Raw genomic sequence first — 19,371 nt, 5'->3', positions numbered from 1 at the left:
CATATTTTTTCCACAAACATGATCTTTTAGTCCCCAACTTTTTTATTTTCCCAAGGGTAACAGGAGAAATTGGACCCCAACAGTTGTTGTCCAATTTGTCCTGAGTACGCTGATACCCCATATGTGGGAGAAAACTACTGTATGGGCACACGTCAGGGCTCGGAAGGGAAGTAGTGACGTTTTGGAATGCAGACTTTGATGGAATAGTTTGCGGGTGTCATGTCGCATTTGGAGAGCCTCTGATGTGCCTAAACTGTGGAAACTCCCCACAAGTGACCCCATTTTGGAAATTAGACCCCCCCCACGGAACTTATCTAGATATGTGGTGAGCACTTTGAACCCCCAAGTGCTTCACAGAAGTTTATAACGTCCGGGCATGAAAATAAAAAAATCATTTTTTTCCACAAAAATGATATTTTTGCCCCCAATTTTTTATTTTCCTAAGGGTAACAGGAGAAATTGGACCTCAAGAGTTGTTGTGCAATTTGTCCTGAGCAGGCTGATACCCCATATGTTGGGGTAAACCACTGTTTGGGAGCATGGCAGAGGTTGGAAGGGAAGGAGCACCATTTGACATTTTCAACGCAGAATTGGCTGGAATTGAGATCAGACGCCATGTTGCGTTTGGAGAGCACCTGATGTGCCCAAACAGTGGAAACCCCCCAATTCTACTCCAACCCTAACCCCAACACACCCCTAACCCTAATCTCAGCCCTAGCCCTAACCCTAGCTCTAACCCTAGCCCTAGCCCTAACCCTAGACCTAACCCTAACCCTAATGGGAAAATGGAAATAAATACATTTTTTTTAATTTTATTCTTTTTCCCTAACTAAGGGCGTGATAATGGGGGGTTTGATTTACTATTTATGGCAGGTTTTTATTTTTGGCACTATCGCACGCTAAAAGACGCTTTTTATTGTAAAAATAGTTTTTGCATCAACACATTTTGAGACCTATAACTTTTCCGTATTTTGACCCACAGAGTCATGTGAGGTCTTATTTTTTGCGGGACGAGTTGACGTTTTTATTGGTACCATTTTCGGGTGCATGACATTTTTTGATCTCTTTTTATTACAATTTTTGGGACGCAGAATGAACAAAAACCAGCATTTCAAGAATTTCTTTTGGGGGGTGCGTTTACACCGTTCCGCGTGCGGTAAAATTGATAAGGCGCTTTTATTCTTTGGGTCAGTACGGTTACAGCAATACTTCATTTATGTTTTTTTTAATGTTTTGGCGGTTTTATGCAATGAAAACAATTTTATATAAAAAATAATTATTTTTGCATTGCTTTATTCTGCAAGCTATAACTTTTTTGCTGATGATGCTGTATGGTGGCTCATTTTTTGCAGGACAAGATGATGTTTTCAGTGGTACCATTGATATTTATATGTGTCTTTTTGATCGCGCGTGATTGCACTTTTTGTTCGGCGGTATGATAATAAATCATTATTTTTTGCTTTGTTTTTTATTTTTATTTTTTAAGGGGTTCGCTAAAGGGGTTAACTAATGGCATAGTTTTATAGGGCGGGTCGTTACGGACACAGAGATACCAAATATGTGTACTTTTATTGTTTTTTTTTTTATTTCCAAAAAATTAATTTATTAGGGAATTTTTTTTTTTTTAATTTATTTAGAGATATTTAAAATATTATTTTTACACTTTTTTTTAACTTTATTAGGTTGTCCCCGGGGGTCATCATTGTCCTTAGACAGATCGCTGCTCTGTCACATCACAGATCACTGTCACAGGCATAGACGCAGACTTCCTCATGCCTGCGCTTTGCAGGCACTGAGGAAGCCAGCTCCCTGCAGGCCCCCGAAGGTCCCTGTCGCCATCTTAGATTCGGAGACCTGCAGGGATGGAGCCCCCCGCAGCAGCGCTGCACATTGCGCTGCTGTGGGGGGCTCAGGGAAGTGCGGAGGGATCCCCCTTCCTGCCGATGCTTCCCTTTAATCCCCGGTACACCACGATCGTGTTTGATCACGGTGTGCAAGGGGTTAAAGTGTCGGGGGCCGTCCGTGACGGCCCCTGACACATAGTGCCGGGTGTCAGCTGACTCCCCCGTGAGTGCAGCTGATCGCGCTAGACGTACTATCCCGTCCATGAGCATAGGGGCCCGGGTCCCATGGACGGGATAGTACGTCTGATGTCAGAAAGGGGTTAAAGTTAAATAGAAGCGTAAGCTCAAAAATTCAATTTGTGAGTTTGCTATATATCCTTTGTTGGCAATGACAGAGATCAATCATTAGAATAAAATTGACCTTTATTGAAAATAATCTAAAAACAAGACAATCACACAAAAATACCAACAACTAACCGTGTCACCTATTGTGGCCCTACACTGGGGCCCTGATAATGACTACCTATCGTACAATTTTGCCTCTATTCAAGATTCAAGATATACTTTTTTCCATATGGGTCATGAATGGACCATTGGGTTAAAGTGTATCTTCTGGTAATCTATTGTTCTGCTACCGTTATTTGATTTAATATTAGTCACATCAGGGACTTAAGGGATAGCTATCGTGGAGCCGTCGTGGAGCGGGGGCGCCATTCCGCTGACCAGTAGGGTGCCAACCTCCGCTGACAGGAAGGTGTCAGTCACAGAGAACAGTATAGTCAGGTACTCATTTGTCTGCATATGTCACTTTTTGACTTGTGTTTACAGCACTTTTTTTGCACTTTTTCTATTGTTGCCTATTAATCTACCTATATCGACGACATCTTTACACTCCTTTCCTGGTTAAATGGGTGACTGTATGCTGCACCAGTCCAGGGTTATTTAGGAGCACTAGGGTCAGCCATCGTGGAGCGGGGGCACCAATCTCGATTTTGTCTAGGTTGCCAACCTCCGCTGGTAGGTAGTCATTATCAGGGCCCCAGTGTAGGGCCACAATAGGTGACACAGTTAGTTGTTGGTATTTCTGTGTGATTGTCTTGTTTTTAGATTATTTTCAATAAAGGTCAATTTTATTCTAATGATTGACCTCTGTCATTGCCAACAAAGGATATATAGCAAAATATTGAGATGAACTTTTGTTAATGACCAAATACTTTTTTTTCACCATATTTTGAACAATCTTGCCAAATCAGACAAGGTTAATTTCTGGATTTGTTTTCTCATTTTGACTCTCATAGATGTAGTCTACCTATGATGTCAATTACAGGCCTCTCTTATTTTTTTAACTTACACAATTGGTGGCTGACTACTTTTTTCCTCACTGTATACTGGTCCTTCAATGGTTAACAATCTTTTTGTGTTGAACAAGTAATTACTGACTCATTAATCATTTACATCAATATCCATATTCTGTTTATAATTAGAATTGAGCGAAACGGGTCGGTCAAATTCAAAAGTCGCCGACTTTAGCTAAAGTTGGGTTTCGCCGATCGAACCCCGACCATAGCATGAGGTCGGCCATAAGGTCGCCGATCAGAGCGTCAAAGTCGCGTTTCAAATAATCTTTCCAGCGCCTTTTCTCAGCCAATGATGGAGGACGCACACTGTGGGCAACGCGATGACATGGACAGCGGCCACCACCATCTTAGAGAAGGGCATTGAAGTGATTGGCTGGCTTTGTGTGGTGTCACAGTGGCTATAAAAGGCCGTGACCGCCAACCGCCATCTTACTTCTGCCGATATTAGAATAGGGAGAGGTGCTGCTGCTGATTCTGAATAGGGAGAGCATTAGGCAGGGAAGAAGAAAAATAGCTTCTGCTGCTAGCGCTTTTCACTGTACAGTTAGTGTGCAGTTAAAGGGGAAGATTTTTGTTGTGTGCAGCAGCGCTGGTGGTGATTAGGCTGCCTTTTAAGGCTACCTGATAGCTGCATTGCTGTGTGCACACTGCTGTTCAAACTGCTTTTTTCAAAGCACTCCAACTTTTATTATTTTTGTTCTGGTCAGTTACCGAGCTTTCATTTTTTCACACACCGTATAGCGGTGTACGCTCCTCACACACTACCATGTACTGGCTGGTATCACGGACAAATGCAAGCTATCTGTGTGTGACTCTGGAAAAACAAACCAAGGAGATTTTCCATTTTTCCAGACCTACACCGTATAGAGCTGTCCGCTTTTCAAACAGTTTCATATATCTGCTGTTTGATAATGGTCAAAACTATACAGAGACAGCGTGTGTCACTCCGTATAAAAATAGACGGAGATTTACAATTTTCCATACAGACACTATAGCGGTGTACGCTTCTCACACACTACCGTGTACTGGCTGGTATCACGGACAAATACAAGCTATCTGTGTGTGACTCTGGAAAAACAAACCGAGGAGATTTTCCATTTTTCCAGACCTACAACCTATAGAGCTGTCCGCTTTTCAAACAGTTTCATATATCTGCTGTTTGATAACGGTCAAAACTATACAGAGACAGCGTGTGTCACTCCGTATAAAAATAGACGGAGATTTACAATTTTCCATACAGACACCATATAGAGCTGTCCGATTCTCAAGCAGTATTGTATATCTGCCGTTCGCATTACGGTCACATCTATACAGAGTCAGCATGTGTGTGTGACACTCCGTAAATACATATATGGACAATTCCATTTTTCCATACACCATATTGAGCTGTCCGATTCTCAAACAGTAATGTATATCTGCTGTTCGCATTACAGTCACATCTATACAGAGTCAGCGTGTGTGTGTGACACTCCGTAAATACATATATGGACATTTCCATTTCTCCATACACCGTATTGAGCTGTCCGATTCTCAAAGAGTATTGTATATCTGCTGTTCGCATTACAGTCAAATCTATACAGAGTCAGCGTGTGTGGGACACTCTGTAAATACATATGCGGAGATTGTTAGTTACACAAAAAGCGTATACAGCTGTACACTTCTGATACAGTACCGTATATCTGCTTTTTGGATTACGGTCAAATACATACTGGAAGAGCATCTGTGACTAACAAAATATATACATAGATTTAATTTTTTTAATACACCTTACACAGCTGGATGCTCCTCATACAGTACCATCTCTCTGCTGGTCTTTTTGGTACATTTTCCCAAACATGAGGAAGTATGGTGGAAGAGGCCGCGGACGTGGGCAGTGGGGCACGGCTGGTAGTGATGGTTGTGGTGCATCGGCTGGTTCTGGCAAAAGCACAATAGCAGCTAACGCAGGTTTTGAGCCTACGTTATTGTCTGGCCCAAGAAGGCCTGTAAGTTTCCCTTTTCTTGGAGTAGGAAAACCGCTTTTAAAGCCGGAGCATCAGGAACAGGTTTTGGCCAACATTGCCAAAACAGCCACCAGCTCTATTGCCTCCTCTTCTGAACATTCGAAACCTGCAAGCACGGAGTCATCAGTGCAGGGTTCTGGTCAGGAAAAACACATTTTTTACCCTATACTCGATTCAGCTTGTATCTTGTTATACAGTACCTTTGTTCGACATTTAGTATTACGGTCAAATCCATACTGAGTAAGCGTCTGATAGTGATTACGGGACTATGTATACGGAGATTTCAATTGTACCCTATAATATATATACTTGCTATCTTGTTATCCAGTACCTTTTTTACAACATTTTTTATTATGGTCAAACCCAGACTGAGTGAGCGTCTAAGGGTGACTCCAAAAATATATACCGAGATTTCAAATTTGGCCAACACTGTACACAGCTGTACACTTCTGATACAGTAACCTTTTTTGCTATTTAGATTCTGGTGTAATCCATAATGAGCCTGTGAATGTCTCTCTGTTACTCCGGAAATATATTTGGAGATTAAAGATTACCCCAACACTGTATACAGCTGTAAGCTTGTGTTACATTACCCATTTACAGCTTTTCATATTCTTGTGTAATCCATACTGGGCCTGAGAGCGTTTGTGTCTGCCTCCTGAAATATATACGGAGATTCAGAATGTTTACACTATACTATATATACCTTGTATCTGGTGATGCTGTACCCTTTTTCAACTTTTTATTTTATTGTGTAATCCATACTGAGCCTGTGAGCGTCTGTGTATGACTCATGAAATATATACGGAGATTTACTGTTATCCCTAGACTGTATAGAGTTGTACGCTTCTGATACAGTACCATATATCTGCTGGTGTTTTGGGTCCATTTTCCAAAACATGAGGAAGTATGGTGGAAGAGGACACGGACGTGGACGTGGGGGGGCCACCTGGTACTGATGGTGGTGGCCCCCCCACGTCCACGTAGCAGCTAAGGCAGGAGGTGTTGAGCCTGTGTCATGGTGTAGCTCCGGAAGGCCAGTAAGGCTCCCTTTTCTGGGAGTAGGTAGACTGCTTTTAAAGCCAGAGCATCAGGAACTGTTTTTGGCTTACATTGCTGAAACAGCCTCAAGCTCTATTACCTCCTCTTCTGAAGTTTCAAAAAATGCAAGCTCTGAGTCGTCAGTGCAGGCTTCTGGTCAGGAGCAACCCCTTTCCTTGTGTCCTTCACCCACACCAAAAGTGAAGGATGTGGCAGCACACACTTCAGATAACTCCATGGAGCTCTTTTCACATACCATGCCTGGGTTCATTAAAAATGGGGCCCATCATATACTGGAGCATTCCAAATGGGGGACATCAGACACTGTAGTAGCATTTACAGGGCCCATTATACACTGGAGCATTAGAAATAGAGCTCATTATATATTGAGGATTATTAGGGCCCATCATACACTGGATCATCATCCATGCGGCCCATCATATAATGGAGCATTCCAAATGGGGGACATCAGACACTGGAGGAGCATTTATGGGGCCCATTATACACTGGAGCATTAGAAATGGAGCCCATTATATATGGAGCATTATTAGGGCCCATAAGACACTAGAGCATCATCCATGGGGACCAACATATACTGGAGCATTCCAAATGGGGGACATCAGACACTGGAGCAGCACTTATGGGGCCCATTACATACTGGAGCATTAGAAATGGAGCCCATTATATATGGAGCATTATTAGGGCCCATCATACACTGGAGCATCATCCATGAGGCCCACCATATACTGGAGCATTCCAAATGGGGGACATCAGACACTGGAGCAGCATTTACGGGGCCCATTACACACTGGAGCATTAGAAATGGAGCCCATTATATATGGAGCATTATTAGGGCCCATCATAAACTGGAGCATCATCCATGAGGCCCATCATATACTGGAGCATTCCAAATGGGGGACATCAGACCCTGGAAAAGCATTTACGGGGCCTATTATACACTGGACCATTAGAAATGGAGCCCATTACATATGGAGCATTATTTGGGCCCATAACACACTGGAGCATCGTCCATGGGGACAATCATATACTGTAGCATTATGTGGAGCTCATCATATACTGTATGGAACATTATATGTGACCAATTATTCTGTATGGAGAAATATATGGGGCTCATTGTTCTGTATGGCACACAATGTGGTGGCCATACTGTATGGAGTAATATACTGTCCTTTTTTTGAGCTATTGTACAATTTAAAATAGATCAGTCATGTCATATAAGCAGTGAAGTATTTGTCATTGTACTATACCTATATTTCTGTGCCGTATCAGAGCATCATGAGTTGTGGTAGTTGTTAAAGGGGCGCACTGACGCTCTTTGGCCCAGGGCACACGAAAACCTGGAGCCAGCCCCCCCCCCACAACTTTAGCCAAATAACTCCCAGTTTTCAATGCATAACTACTATTATGAAGTAAATTAAGGTTGACAAGCTTCAGTAATAAGAATTGATGTTTTTGGCATTGAAATGGGCACTGTAGGTGTGTTTACTGTCCTCCACTCCCTGCCGACTTTGCTTCCCCATTGACTTGCATTGGGTTTCGTGTTCCAATCGGCCTCCGACTTTTCCCTATAGTTGGCCGATTTTGTTCGACCCGACTGTTGCAAAAGTCGGGTTTCATGAATCCCGACTCTACCCTAAAAAAGGCAAAGTCGCTCATCTCTATTTATAATGTATTGCCAAAATAATGTACATATTGGTTAAAATAATATTACATTCCTTTACAGTGTGAATGTATTTCTTAGTCATGAATGCCATTAGCAACCTGTGTTTTGAGGATGTACAGTATGAATCACATTATACTTCACTGCTGGCATAATTTTATTCAACAAACAAGACATCTTTCTGAGCCCTGAGCAACAAACAGCACAGAGACCCACAGAGTCTAAAATAATTACTTCTGACCCCAGTGTAACCTTGCAGCTGGAGACCATCCGAATAAATGTTTTTACATTTTATTAAGTAGATATTCTGTATATGTGACCTGAAGATTGAACTAGGTTTTATATCGTTACTTTTCTGATTCTTATGGCCTAATTATTCAATGTTGAATTAAACTTTTGTGCAATATAATATCTCAACTATTAAACATATTTACTTAACTGCAGAAAATCTGTGAATCCATTAGTTATACGTTGTAGTCAATTTTATGCTGCAATTTATTCTTTAACAATCAATTTCAAAAGTACCTATGATCAAAAATGACCTTCCATTTCTATTATTTTACTGTAGTACAAATAAAAATATAAAAATACTTCTAAAAATAATCAATAGAGATGAGCAGATCTTTTGAAACTCAAATTATCTGGCTTCGCCAAATTTTCCCTCAAAATTTGATTTGATGTGAATTAATTTTAGTGAATCACATTAATAAAAAAGGCTAATTGACTGGAAAATATGTGCAGAATACTGCGAGGTCCCCTTGGAGCCAATTTAAGATGTTTTGGTGTCTGCAATGCACACAGTCTTTTTAATGTTCAAATGACATCCTATCTTGCTAAGGAAAAATGGATGGTAACCAAAAGTAACCAGGATCATGTGTAACAACACATTGCAGTTATTGCCTTTTTAGGCTACTTAAATTGTATACATCATCTAAAAATTATCCCTTTTTGGCAGGCAGATGCATGCAGTCCTGTCGTTTATTGACAAACGGTGCAAATGGAAGAAGTGGTGGCATTTTCACATGGGTGCAAAAATGATCCTTATTTATTTAGAGAGTATAAAGAGCTTTGCTCTAAATGAAGAAGCAATAACTTTTTATAAGCCGTTTAAAAATTATCCCATTAATAGGGAAACAAAACAAGTGCACTGTAATGTTTTGCATTTGAAGAAGTAATTGCCTCTCAATCGAAAGTCAAAAAATGTACACCTTTTATGGGGTACAAAACTGGTTTGCTACTTGCAAAATCATTAGGCAATTATAAAAAAAACTTTTTTGGAAGCCATCCAAAAATGATCTTTTTTTTGCAGACAAGAAAGTGACACTGTTTTGAATGAGAAGAAATTCTGGGTTGTTGTCATCAAGCCTTTTCAAAAATTAGCCCTGTTTTCAGATCTGTTTTTTTGAGAGTACTTAAACATGAGAGTAGATTTTCCAGCATCATCAGTACTGTTTAGTACTATGAAACACAGTGACAGCATGGTTGATAGTTAAGTCAGGGCAGATAAAATGCTTTGACGTGTTTAAGGCAGCAATGACAACTTCATCAGGAGAAGTACTAGAGTATAAATGGCATGCTGATCAGGATGAAGATGTCTGGCAGAGTGTGGTCCATCTGCTTAGGTAGCAGCAGAATGGTGTAGAGGACAGACAACGATCAGACAGGCAAGCAAATGGTAGAGACAATTTAATTATTGACATTATTGAAAGTTTGCCTTATTAATTTTTACAAATATTAGATTTTTCAAGCTTACAACAGATAACCTGTTCCACTTGGTGTCACGAATCTTTTGGTCAAGCTGAACCCCCTCTCCATCATTACACTGGGGCTGGACATGATATTACACCCATAGCAAACTGAGCCAGTTCTTGACATTGGTTCAGTTAGTAGACTTAAAAATCCATGAGATCGGGGCTCAGGGTATCTGTTTGAGAAAGGTTACTTTCTAGGTGAGCTTGAACCTGGCTTTTCAGATGGAACAACTCTGTTTATAGATGTGCATCAGTTTTTGGACTGGCACTATCTCGTCCATCATGTCATATATATTGTAATTGGTGCTCCTGCTGCCATAGCTGTCAAATTTATTATTTTGTGAAATAAAATTGCACTTATGGAGTTAAAAGAATATTGGTTTTAACATTGTAAACAATTGTAAACAATTTATCCATTACTGATATTTTTTTTTTACCTGTCCTGAGCAGGGGAAGTTTTGACCCTGCTGGAAATGCATAGTGGTCACTTAGGCTAGTTTCACACTAGCGTTTTTTTGCACTGCGGTTGGAGAGCACATGAAGCGCACATCAAAAGCACATACAAACGCTTGTAAACGCTGCGTTTTTTGTAGCATTATTGTGCACATAACTACAAAAAAATTGCAGCATTTTTATGCGTTTGTAAGCGTTTTTCATGCATTTGCATTTTTTATGCGCAATAAACTGGAGAAAAAATCCTTGAAAAATTCTTGCAACACACTTCACCAATGGGACAGCAGTGGGCGTGTCTTATGGAAATTCTTTATATGGCCCCTGTTTACAGCTAAATTCTTCACATTTGCTTGCATTTGACTTGAGGAACATGGATCTGCGCTGGAAGAGCTTTGGCTTTGACTTGGATCTGGACATGAGGATGGCTCAGGCTTATGCTGTTGCTTGCCATGAACAGAGGGAGAGAGAGAGGCATCGAAGATGGCAGCGGCGGCGTTTGTGGATACATCCCTTTATTGAACTCCAGGTGAGTTGTGGAGCGTACCACACCCTCTACAGCGAGCTCCAGGCAAACCCGGAGAAATTTACGGATTATACGCGGATGACCAAAGAAACCTTTCACTATTTGCTTGGTCGGGTAAAAGAAGTCATCTGGAGACAGGACACGCAGCTCTGGCGTGCGATTACTCCTGAGGAACGGCACCTGGTCACATTAAGGTACGTAGTTTTGCTAAACCAATGCCTGCTGATTTTTCTTGGTTGTGACATGTACTCTTCCAAATCAGGCAGAATTACAGTTCTGCCATGTCATTAATAACTAAAGGCTGCCATAATTTTTTGATGCCATGTATTGAACCAAAAGCTGCAGATTTTTTTTTTTTTAATTTAACATGTGTAAAAAAATTACGTATACACAAACATTAATTTTTTTGTATTCTTTGTGTCACAGATTCCTGGCTACTGGAGAGACCCTCTCGTCACTGCACTTCTAGTACCAGATTGGAATCTCCACGTTGTCTGGAATTGTAGCGGACACCTGCCGGGCTTTGTGGAACGTTCTTTGTCCCGAATTCATGCCCATGCCAACAGTAGAAAAGTGGTTGGAAATCGCCGACAGATTCTGGACTGTATGCAATTTCCCTAACTGTTTGGGAGCGGTGGATGGGAAACACATCAGGATTATCAAGCCCAAAAGAACAGGCTCTGAGTTCTATAACTACAAAAAGTACTTTTCTACTGTACTCATGGCCATTGCGGATGCAGACTGTATGTTTATTGCAGTGGACATTGGGGAATTTGGCCGTGGGAATGACTCCCAGGCTTTTAAGACCTCAGACATGGGCAGGAGGTTGTATGGCAACAACTTCAATTCCCCCATGCCACGGCCTCTTCCCCACACCGAAGGTCCGCCACAACCATTTGTAAAGGTTGGTGATGAAGCGTTCCAGATGTGCCAAAACCTGCTCAAACCCTACTCCAGCCGGGACATGGACCTCCACAAAAGAATTGATAATTACAGGCTCACCAGGGCCAGAAGAACAGTAGAGTGTGCATTTGGTATACTTGTGTCTAGATGGCGCATTCTTGGCACAGCTATTAATCTTAAACTGGAAACAGTGGATGAGGTGGTCAAGGCCTGTGTTGTTCTACATAATTTTGTAATTTCTCGAGAGCACCCAAACTTAGATCTTGATGATGTTGCTTCTAATCCATTGCCTGAATTTACACAACACCCTCTCAGGTTATCCGTCGAAGTTGGCCAAATGAGGGACCAATTTGCGGCCTACTTCAACTCAGGTGGAGGACAGGTGGAATGGCAAGAGCAAATGGTGTAAAAAAATTTTTATTGCATGTTGTTGGTATGTTAATAAAAAAAACTGGTTTGATACCTGTACTAAGTGCTTTCTCTGTTTTTACACTCCCAATACCATTAGCAAGTAGCCAGGTGTATCAGTGAATTTATGATGCTGTGTTTTGTGCATCATGAATTCACTAATACTCCTGAGTAGGTGACATTACACACACAAGTTGTGTAACCTTTTATAATCTCTACAGTGTGTTCAATTAACAGCGATGGTGGAGATAATACAACTGTGTCAGGTAAAATAACCAGGCCTTGTGTCATGCTGAATACTTATCACAAATGGCCATTACAATACTGATTAAACTGCAGCATCACTACACTCTTCTGCAAAATATATGGAGAGTTAAAGCAACGCTGCAGGTTCAAAATCAATTCACCTGTCCAGGTGTGATAGTGATGCAAAGTCAGGCTATTTGGGAAGAATATATAACATTTATTTTCACCATCAGTAATGTGTTTCTTCCACAAACACGTAATAGAGTATGTGGTTATTTACAAGGTATATCTATAGTTCCTTGCCTTTTCTCTAATAGTTAAATGCGAACGGAAAAAAAAAGGCAAGGTAACAATAGATATGCCTTGCACTCAAAACCATCCTCTATGCCACGGTTTCCAAAATGTAGTCCTAAATGTCAACCAACAGATCATGTTTCCTTTTTTTTTTTGTAACTCAAATGGAATTACTAAAAACATGATTTGTTTGTTGGCTTTGAATACTGTAGCTGGGGAACCCTTCCATAATTTAGTGTGTGCAATACACCAGATATCTCCATTACTTATGTTTCTTGTGTCAGTCAAGGAGATATGTGTTGTCAAAAAAAACAATCTACATGACTTGTCTTTTTCACAGCAGTCTCTACATTCTTTTAATATTGCACAGACTGTATCCAGCAGGGTTCCCCAACTCCACTCCTCAAGGTCCACCAACAGATCATGTTGTAATGAAATCCATATCTCCATTGATAACGGTTTCACAAGAGCCCAAAAAAAGAGGATTCCATACAACGTGATCTGTTAGTGGACCTTGAGGACTGGAGTTGGGGAACCCTGCTGGATCCAGTCTGTGCAATATTAAAAGAATGTAGAGACTGCTGTGAAAAAGACAAGTCATGTAGATTGGTTTTGTTTTTTGGACAAGACATATCTATATGAGCTGTCTTTTCCACAGCAGTCTCTACATTCTAGTAATATTGCACAGACTGAATCCAGCAGGGTTCCCATACTCAACACCTCAAGGTCCACCAACAGATCATGTTGTATCCATAGCTCCGTTGCTAACTGCTTCACAAGAGCACAAAAAAAGAGGATTCCATACAACATGATCTGATGGTGTATCTTGAGGACTAGAGTTGTGGAACTCTGCTGGATACAGTCTGTGCAATATTACAACAATGTAGAGACTGTTGTTGAAAAGACAAGTCATATAGATTTGTTTCGTTGACAACACATGTCTCCAAGACTGACACAAGAAACATGTCTCAGTAATGGAGATATCTGGTGGCAAAAACGCTAAGTGTACGGCGCAGTGTGTGTATGGCGCAGTGTGTGTAGTCGGCGATTGACACAGTAACCAATCCAAATATTTTGAAAGCACAATTGCACATTTATTTTGTAACAAAAAATAAAAAAAACTTTTTTATCAGGAATGACGTTTGGGGGAAGATTGGGATACTTTGAGTGTGTGGAGAGACGAGGAACAACTGGAGGTTGAGGAAGGGGTTCTAGGAGAAGGGGCGACAAAAGTACTGGGGGAAGGGAGCTCTGGAATGGACATGGAGGCATGTTGAGACACATTAGGAGTAGAGGGTGGATGGACGAACAAAGTTTTTTTTTTTTTTCCTTTGGCGCAGGATTATCCTGCCCAGACCAACTTGCAGCCTGTGACCGCCTTACTTTGGTCGACCGCCTGGTGATGGTGGACTGTGGCGTTGCCCCATAAAATAGGGAATGCGGATCACCCCTTTGCTGCTCTGTGGTGGCGGTGCTGCTAGAAGTAGCAGTGGCGGTGCTCCTAGAAGGGGAGAAAGTTGGGTCGGTGCTCCGAGCAGGAGGCTGCCTGTCTGGGATCTCAGACAAAGTTCTTGGGGGACTCCGACGAGGAGTATTGGTGGCAGTGATCTTAAGATGAGGAGTTGTGGTGGTGCTCCTTTGATGAGGAGTGCTGGCGGTGCTCCTTTGATGAGGAGTGCTGGTGGTGCTCTGTTGCTGAGGAGTGCTGGCGGTGCTCTGTTGCTGAGGAGTGCTGGCGGTGCTCTGTTGCTGAGGAGTGCTGGCGGTGCTCTGTTGCTGAGGAGTGCTGGCGGTGCTCTGTTGCTGAGGAGTGCTGGCGGTGCTCCTTTGGTGTTGACTGGTGGTGTCTGTGGCCCAAGCAGGTTCTGTGGTGGTTTGGCTCCAAGCTGGTGGTGCTGTGGCGGTGGTGGTGCTCCATACAGGAGCAGCGCTTGCCATAGTGGTGGTAGCGGAGGAGTGTCCAGCAGCATTCAGACTTGGGGTGGTGTAGTGGTGTCCGGCTTTGCTGGGAATGCAGTTGGCCGTGCAGTGGTATGCAGCAGAAGTCGGTAGTGTGGTGAAGCGAGTCAGCGGTGGAACTGTTGGAAATGACACCACTGACTGCTGAACATACCAATTCTGCTGCATAGCCTGCAAGTAAGCAGTGTTGCAGGCCTGTAACACACTCAGCTGTGGCTCAGGACTAAGGTGTTCCGCCATGCCCTGTTCAATTTTAATGAAAAAATGGTGCGCTGGTCTGTTGAGGTCAGCCTCCAGATGGTCAAGGCGCTGGTCAACAGAGTGGAAGCAGTGTTCCATGTGGTTAAAACCATGTTCCATCAGGGAAAAACCGCTTTCCATTCTGGTGGACAGTGCCTTGAGGCTGCCCTTAAAGGCCTCGCTCAAGAGCATGAACTCGGGCATGACAGGCCTGTCTGAGGCCCTCTGCCGCTGACGGGTAGTGCCCGCATAACCAGTGATAGAGACCTGGGACAGGGGAACACCTGATGGACCAGCTTCCTGGTCACCAGCTATCTGTGTTCCTGACCTGCAAGATGCTTCCTGGCTGTCGGATGGCTGGGATGGGTCCGAGGTCGATCGATGAATAACTGCTCACGGGACTGGTTGCAGGGTGCTTCTCCAAGTGCTGTGGAAAGAAAGGGAAAACATTAGAATCATGTATTTACAAGAAGCATCACCTGTGGAATTGAAAAGCACATAGTAATAACAAACCAAAAAAAAAAAAAAACTTACACTCTGCTGGCAAGGATCGGTCTCAGGAAAGCCAACTCTCGATAATAGTGGTACTTTCTTCTGCGCCTTGCCGCTGAATCACTCCGGACCTGTCTCTCAGCACGAACATCAGTGTTGAAGCGGTCCTTCATCGAGCGCCAACGTGTGCGGATTTTGTTCACTGTTGGGAAAAAAAAAATTAGAAAATGCACTTAAGGCAACTTAATTATCAGCACACACACCAGATAGAACTTTGCAAACAGTCAATGCTGCAGCACAAATAAAATTCTAGACACAATGCAGTCACTGTTGATCCTGAGGACACTGTTATGTTTCCTGCTAGAATATATGTAGCAGCAGCGAAAACAACAGTATCATCCGGAGCAAGAGTGAAAACTGGATCAAGACAGCAGTTGAAAAAGCAATCACTGTTTTCCACATGGCATTGGTGTTTTTAATGCAAGAATATATCTTGCCAAAAAAACACCAGCACCATCAGGACCATAAATCAATGCAGCAGTTGAAGACAAAAATCAATCAATGTATTCCACAAGGCATTGATGTGTTTAATGCAAGAATATATCTTGCAAAAAACACATTAGCACCATCAGGTCCAAAAATCACTGCAGTATCACAGAGCATCTTTATACTTACTGAACGCCCTTTTTGAACTTGGAGAGGCGCTGTCCCGGCCATCCATCATCGCTGCGGCCACCTCATTCCAGAGCTGCCGGGTCACCATTGTGTCTTTGTACTGCTGGTCATGGCTGTCCGACAACAGGATACGCTCCTCAACGAGGCGGATCAGGTGCTTGTTGTCGATGTATACTACTTCTTTGTCATCCCATTGTGGAACCTAGAAAAAATAATATTAGAATGTTTTGAATTTTGGAAAATGAAACAGATGCAAAAAGAAACAGAGAAAAAGCAAGATAAATAAAGACAGAAAAAAAAATATATACTAACATTGCGTCTCCTCGCCACGACTTGACTACGCTGCTCCCGCTCAGAATCCTCCCGCTCAGACCGCTCCCGCGCAGACTGCTCCCGCACTTCATCTTCAGTGCCCATGTCCGATGTCTGTAAAGAAAGAAAAAATTAAAACACATTTCTAGAGGCAGATATACTTACCCAAAGGCAGCAAGATTCTCACCTCATGATCAGCTTGGGCCAGTTCTTGCCGAGATGGCAAATACACCGATCCAGAAGAAGACATGCTGAAATGAAAGCAAAAAATACATTAGTACATTATAAAATTGTACAGGACACACAGACATTATGTTGAAGAATACTCACATTTTGGCTCCTGAAGCTTGAATCCACACTTGGAAGGCTCTTCTAGGCTCTTGTCTGCTCTCTGCACGGCTGTCTGTAGAGTAATTGTCCCTGAAGACACCTTCTTTTATCTACGCGCCTCCCAAACAATGTTGCTTGTTTAGGGGGAGTTTTAGACAAGTGTCTAGACATTGTTTACTCAAATCGCGTGCGCGCACAAGGCGCTGACGTGCGAGCTGCCAAGCGCTCGTTAGCGACCACATAGACTGTAATGCTATTTTTAGGTGCACGCTGAGTAGGCGGAACAAAAAATGCAACACGTAGCGTACGGCGCGTCTGGGCGCACACCTGTAAAATGCACAGCGCACGCTAAACGCTGATGAGCGCGTACATTCGCAAGACCCTGTGACCACCATGTTAAAGATAGGGGAACATTGCGCGTGTGCCCGATAGCGCACGATGCGCTGTGCGAACAAACGCTAGTGTGAAACCAGCCTTAGTCTTGTATGCAGCTGGCAACTGTCCACTGTGCAAAAGTTTCACTTATTAAGAAACTTGTTTTTCCCTTTTAATACTCTAATTCCCCAGCCCAAAATATTTCTTAATAATTTAGAAATTTTTTTTATCTTTTTTAGACAGAAAATTTAAGGGATTCAAAGAATTTTGGATTAATAATTTTGGAAACAATCTTTCTCATTCTGACCTACTCTGAGCAGAAGCCATAAACATGGCGAACAGTTGACTCTGCAGGGAGCATATACAGTGGGGCAAAAAAGTATTTAGTCAGTCAGCAATAGTGCAAGTTCCACCACTTAAAAAGATGAGAGGCGTCTGTAATTTACATCATAGGTAGACCTCAACTATGGGAGACAAACTGAGAAAAAAAAATCCAGAAAATCACATTGTTTGGTTTTTTTTCATTTTATTTGCATATTATGGTGGAAAATAAGTATTTGGTCAGAAACAAAATTTCATCTCAATACTTTGTGATATATCCTTTGTTGGCAATGACAGAGGTCAAACGTTTTCTGTAAGTCTTCACAAGGTTGCCACACACTGTTGTTGGTATGTTGGCCCATTCCTCCATGCAGATCTCCTCTAGAGCAGTGATGTTTTTGGCTTTTCGCTTGGCAACACGGACTTTCAACTCCCTCCAAAGGTTTTCTATAGGGTTGAGATCTGGAGACTGGCTAGGCCACTCCAGGACCTTGAAATGCTTCTTACGAAGACACTCCTTCGTTGCCCTGGCGGTGTGCTTTGGATCATTGTCATGTTGAAAGACCCAGCCACGTTTCATCTTCAATGCCCTTGCTGATGGAAGGAGGTTTGCACTCAAAATCTCACGATACATGGCCCCATTCATTCTTTCATGTACCCGGATCAGTCATCCTGGCCCCTTTGCAGAGAAACAGCCCCAAAGCATGATGTTTCCACCACCATTCTTTACAGTAGGTATGGTGTTTGATGGATGCAACTCAGTATTCTTTTTCCTCCAAACATGACTAGTTGTGTTTCTACCAAACAGTTCCAGTTTGGTTTCATCAGACCATAGGACATTCTCCCAAAACTCCTCTGGATCATCCAAATGCTCTCTAGCAAACTTCAGACGGGCCCGGACATGTACAGGCTTAAGCAGTGGGACACGTCTGGCACTGCAGGATCTGAGTCCATGGTGGCGTAGTGTGTTACTTATGGTAGGCCTTGTTACATTGGTCCCAGCTCTCTGCAGTTCATTCACTAGGTCCCCCCGCGTGGTTCTGGGATTTTTGCTCACCGTTCTTGTGATCATTCTGACCCCACGGGGTGGGATTTTGCGTGGAGCACCAGATCGAGGGAGATTATCAGTGGTCTTGTATGTCTTCCATTTTCTAATTATTGCTCCCACAGTTGATTTCTTCACTCCAAGCTGGTTGGCTATTGCAGATTCAGTCTTCCCAGCCTGGTGTAGGGCTACAATTTTGTTTCTGATGTCCTTTGACAGCTCTTTGGTCTTCACCATAGTGGAGTTTGGAGTCAGACTGTTTGAGGGTGTGCACAGGTGTCTTTTTATACTGATAACAAGTTTAAACAGGTGCCATTACTACAGGTAATGAGTGGAGGAAAGAGGAGACTCTTAAAGAAGAAGTTACAGGTCTGTGAGAGCCAGAAATCTTGATTGCTTGTTTCTGACCAAATACTTATTTTCCACCATAATATGCAAATAAAATGAAAAAAAAACAGACAATGTGATTTTCTGGATTTTTTTTTCTCAGTTTGTCTCCCATAGTTGAGGTCTACCTATGATGTAAATTACAGACGCCTCTCATCTTTTTAAGTGGTGGAACTTGCACTATTGCTGACTGACTAAATACTTTTTTGCCCCACTGTAGTTGCACCTTGTCATCCATGCTATTGGCAACCATCCGCCGTGTAAAAGCTTTACCGATTTGGAAAACGGCAACTTTTTTTTAAATCTCACTCATGAAATTTAAAGATTTTTGATTGGATAATTTTCAGCAGTTTTGCACTTTCTGACAATTTGCCATGTGCAGGGACCGCACAAAAGTAGAAGTGTTGAATTTGCAGGTAATGGAAAAGTTCTTCTGGTCAATCATATGGTAGCAACCATTTGCTGTGCAAAATGGAACAGATTTCCCTGCTCATATGCCCATTCCACTGCCGCAAAAATGACTGGACAATTTTGGGAACATTTTAGAATTTAAAAAAAAAATCACTTTTGAAGTTTGATGTATCTTGGTTTTAATAATTTTCAACATTTTTACCTTATCTCACAATCCTCATCAGAGTGCTACCAGAAAAATTCAAAGCCAAAGTCACAATAATATTTAATAATCCTTCAAAATTAGAAAAAAAAGTAAGATTGTTGCATTGAAAAACTT

The sequence above is a fragment of the Dendrobates tinctorius genome, unplaced genomic scaffold, assembly GCF_039654945.1.
Source record: "Dendrobates tinctorius isolate UK_male_01 unplaced genomic scaffold, ASM3965494v1 ptg000107l, whole genome shotgun sequence".
Classification (NCBI taxonomy): Eukaryota; Metazoa; Chordata; class Amphibia; order Anura; family Dendrobatidae; genus Dendrobates; species Dendrobates tinctorius.
Note: the sequence above shows the minus strand (reverse complement) of the source record.